This window comes from Cicer arietinum, chromosome 6 (genome assembly GCF_000331145.2).
Source record: "Cicer arietinum cultivar CDC Frontier isolate Library 1 chromosome 6, Cicar.CDCFrontier_v2.0, whole genome shotgun sequence".
NCBI classification, from domain to species: domain Eukaryota; kingdom Viridiplantae; phylum Streptophyta; class Magnoliopsida; order Fabales; family Fabaceae; genus Cicer; species Cicer arietinum.
Genome location: NC_021165.2, coordinates 33,188,738 through 33,193,476, shown reverse-complemented (window position 1 = coordinate 33,193,476; position 4,739 = coordinate 33,188,738). Strand labels below are relative to the sequence as shown.

The following is a 4,739-nucleotide window of genomic DNA, read 5'->3' as shown; positions in this document are numbered from 1 at the left end:
CAGCTCTGTTTCTCTCTATTTTGATCTGCAATTCATCTCCAACCTTCTCTAGCTACACTCAAGACTCAAGACAGAGAATGTACCATCCAAGATCAATGAAGAAACATCCAGAGCACTTTCTAAGAAAGGACATAACTGCTTTAAATGCTAAACCATTAAAAGTCAAAAAAGCTATTTCAAAGAAGGATTATTTTTATTCTAAAATAATGTTTCAGTCAAAAAGCAAAGTCTCTCCAACAGCTCTTGTACCTTCATTCAGTACATCTACAGCCTATAAATAGAAGGTCATTATCCCGATTCAATGCAAGAAATTCAAGTGCTTCGAAATTCATAATCAATCACATACATACTTGAAATTCTGCAAAAAACAGAGGAAATTTTACTCATCAAATAGCTTGTGCAATTGTCATTAGATCCTTTGTAAAGAATCAATTCTCAAACAAGAGTTGAGAAATTTCATATTCTGTCAAAACAATCAAATTGTAAAAACTCAAACTATAAGAGTTTCTTTATAGTTTGTTTTAAGATTACTTCCTATCAAGGTTAGATAGGTGCTGGTATTGCTTTCTGGGCAGAAAGCATTAGAGGTTGAAATAGATCAAGGTTGATCTAAGACTAGGTGTTGTAAGTTCAAGAAAGCTCTTTTATACTTAGTGGAAAATCTCACAGTGTGAGGACTGGACGTAACCCACATTGGGTGAATCAGGATAAAATCCTTGTATGGTATTCTCTATCTTATCTCTTTATTTATCATTCTGAATTAATTAAAGCATAAACTGATTTTCTGTTTTTAACTAATCAAGGAACGTTCTCCGTTTTACTACTAAAACCAAGAACGTTCTTCGTTTTCTGTTTTCACAACCAAGATCAATCTTGAGTTATTTTCTTAAGTTTTAACAGGAATTTTTAAAAGGTATATTTACAATTCAAACCCCCCTTTCTTGTAAATCGACATTGTTACTTCAGACTCCTCTAAGTTGTAGCTTCATCTTGTATGCATCAAAAAATAAAACCCTAATAATATAATAAATTTTGGCTTAAATAGAATATGAAAACGTGTGCATGCACCAGACTATAGCGCAATGCGCTGCTACTTTTGAAACTCACTGCGCAACAAGCTTTCACAATGCTACGCTTAGAGGCAAGGAGTTGTCTTTCTGATGTGCTTCAAACTTCAATGAATTACAATTGTGCACTTTGAGGTCAACCTTGTGTCAATAGTAACCCTTTGCAACTCCCAAGGTGTCTGTTCCTCGATAATGTAATTGGCTTGTAACATCAAAATAAGAAGAAAATACTTTGAGAATATGTATGACTAGCAACAATTTGTAGCAAAACACCAGAATGATCCAAGAAGATTCAAAATCTTTTGCTTTATTAAATTGACTATAAAAATAAAAGTAATTTTAAATAAAATCAAAAACAAAATGCTTAAAAATAAGAACTGATGAAGACTCATCATACCTTTGCTGCTAAAGTAACCATGTAGAGAATTTCCACTATTGTCCCTAATAAGGCCACCAAAGTCAACTGATCCAAAATTCATAAACACACTCATCTACTTCAAAGCAATAACACCAACTTGAGGATGATTCCATGAAATCAACCGGTCCACAATAAGGGAGATAATAGAGAAATCGGATCCAAAAGTAGAAAGAATATGCTCCATCAAGACCAAGACTTGCGCGAAATAATAGCAATGATGACTTGTGAGGAAACCCAAAATGCTTTGTAGATTATAAGACTATTTGTTCCTTGAACACCAAAGTTTCCACAAAATAATAGCAATAATGACTTTATGCTTATCAATAAGAGAATGCAAGACAGATACTAGAAGATAACTATCTTCACTGCTTCAAGGCAAAGTTAAATGGAAGAAAGGCAAATCAAATGCCAAAGGAATAGTTGAATATTAGAAGGAACCTTCAAATGCCAACTCCAACTAGAATGAGCTAGTTGGGACATTGAAAGGCCTAGCAACCCATGATATGCATCTATCATCGAATAGATTGGCAAATAAATTTAGACTAAACCCACACATAAAAAAAACAAAAACAAAAAACTCTTCATCAATAACCATCGATTGATGAATGATCACTTGCACCACATCTGAGGGAAACACAATATAGAGAAAATAGAGTTTCCAAATTACTTTAAAGATCCTTGATGCATATTTTAATATCACGAAAGTGGACAAACTGCATCTTCTCAAACAAAAGCTCTATATTCACCCATTGGCTAAACCAAAGACTAGAATAACCATTTCCAATATTAAAATAAAATCAACCCTTTAGAGAAAGTATCACATGAACTAAGGAATTCTAAGTCGAAGAACCTTTAGGGAAGAGAAGCAATGAAGAGTGTCATTTCTAAAATATAAGCTCAATTCAAATCTTGTTCTCTTATTGTAACAAACGCCAAATAAGCTTATCTAAAAAGAGATAATCTTACATCGGGCAACACGAACACCCAAGCCACCATGTTTTTTATGTCTTGAGATTTTATCCCAATGAATCCTTTTATCATGAAACCTCTTTCAAAAAAAACAAGTAGTTATGTACAAATAATCACAGATATACTATGTATACCACTAAATCTACATGTTATATGAACATAGTCATCTAAAACATTTTGGATGCCTTGGTCTAACTTTAAAAGTTGGACCCCTAATAAAAAAATATCAAAAACTCAAATTATTTTATTTAAATTATAAATAATATCTCAAAACAACTTCAAGCTAATATTAACCTTCTAGCTACTTAAAAAGAGTCATCATTCTAAAAATTTGAGTCTCTGTGCAATTGGGTTGAGAGCCACTACTCACGGTCGGCCCCTACAAAATTAGCCAAGATCTTACATTTGAGCTTCTTATGGAGAAGAGATAGCCTCATAATCCTGGAGAAGATCCTTTTAAAGAGTAAAAAGTCTAGAAGAATCAATATTCTCTAGAGACTTCTAAATACCCAAGAGCCTACCGTCCAATATTTTCATACAAGCAAAAATATTCCCAAAATGTTCCATATTGAAAGAAACATAATCCTTTCGAACTTGTCAAAAGGCTCTTGCCACACTACCTTTACACCCACCCCAAGAATTTTTTAACCACAAAAGAAAACTATGTATGAGTACACCAAGTGGCCTAAAACCGAAAAGGATGTCTTTCATGAGAAGATACCTGAAAACTGCATCTGAAGAGGAAAAACAACAGATGCTCCAAAGTAGCCTCTTGAAACAACATATGTCAATTATAATCACACATTCTCCTATCTAAACACTTAAAGATAGACACCCGCCCTCCCCCACACCAACTGAAAATCATTTACCAAGTATATTTAGTACTAAAAAAAACTCCAAATCAAGCAAAGAACATTGATCTAGCATATCACCAAACCTAACTACCCTACAAGAAGAAAAACAACACCTATTTGCTATAAGGAAAAAAAAATTCATTGAAATCACAAATAAGAGTCGAATGCAACAAAATCATACTCCTAAAAGTAATCAAGTAATCTCATAATTGGCTATACAGAGAATAATTAGGGCTCACATAAACACATTAACAAACCTTAGGGTTTTCCCATGCATAAACCTCAACACTCAAGCTTTGAGCCATGGAGTCAACCACAATATAAGAAAATTTGTTAGTGGGAACCACAACAAACACCGCAGCAAAATGATTGTTGGCATTTTCAACACCCACACACATATAACCATGACGATCCCAAAAAAACTTAAAGACGAAAAACTAGTACGAGTTTCAAACACAAACACTAAATTCGGTGTAAATCTCGAAATATATTCATCATAAAAAAAAAATAACAAATCAATTTCATCGTAAAAGGGACTAGAGAGCAATACACTTACCATTATAGAAAACAAGTTAATCAATATTTTTTTTATAATATTAATTTCTTTTTCCTATAAAATTCTTGAGCGTTTATTATTTTACTGCACATATTTGTCTCTTAACAATGAATAGTTAAAAATATAAGTGACAAAGTAGTACTTACATTAATTGTCCCACAAAGAATGATCTATTTACAAAAACAAAAATCCCAAAACAAATATTAACCCTTTCAATTTTCAATATAATATTAATTACTTTTTCCAATATTATCCTCTAATTTATACTAAATGAGTCACTCTACATTTATTATCTTCTACTATGCATTAATGATAATGAAGATGGACTAATTGGTTTGTTTGTTTGAGTTTAAATAAAAATGATTTAGAGATTATTTTTTTTATAGATTTTTAAAAAAAAATGATTTTTTAACTCCCATTTATATACAAGTTTGTAAAAATATTTTTTTAAACTACAATGACCATTTCGTAGACACATTTTAAAATTTGATCAATGTAATCGAGTACTCTTAAAAAAACTAATAAATAAACATATACAATAAAAAAGAACGATGTAGAAAAATCAAAAAAGAGAACAAAGATTACTCGATGAAAACCTAGATGAGGATAGTATGAAATGAGAAAACTAACAACATCGTGGAAAAAAAATGACCACAGCGTGAAGTAAAAAACACAACTAATAAATTGATGTAAACTGATAGATAAAAACTTATTAAAAATTAACGGAGGGCAATTTGGGATTTTAAAAATATGTAAGGGTAATTGTATTGTTTTCTTTTATTAATGAGTTAAGTTTCATATTTTTCAATTGTGTTTGGTTGTTCTCTCTCATCTATCGCAAAAGGCAAATGTGATAAGCTACTATTTTTAGCTTT

The 4,739-nt window shown here is 31.6% G+C and overlaps 1 long non-coding RNA gene across 1 annotated transcript; it reads right to left on the bottom strand.

Annotated features, from left to right (window-relative positions):
- Nucleotides 1–766: 766 nt before the first annotated feature.
- On the bottom strand, nt 767–3,890 carry LOC140920897 (uncharacterized). The gene is made up of 2 exons (XR_012163535.1): nt 1,465–3,890; nt 767–1,269 (listed from the first exon to the last, which is right to left on the bottom strand). It is a non-coding gene; the product is annotated as an uncharacterized lncRNA (long non-coding RNA).
- Nucleotides 3,891–4,739: the final 849 nt, after the last annotated feature.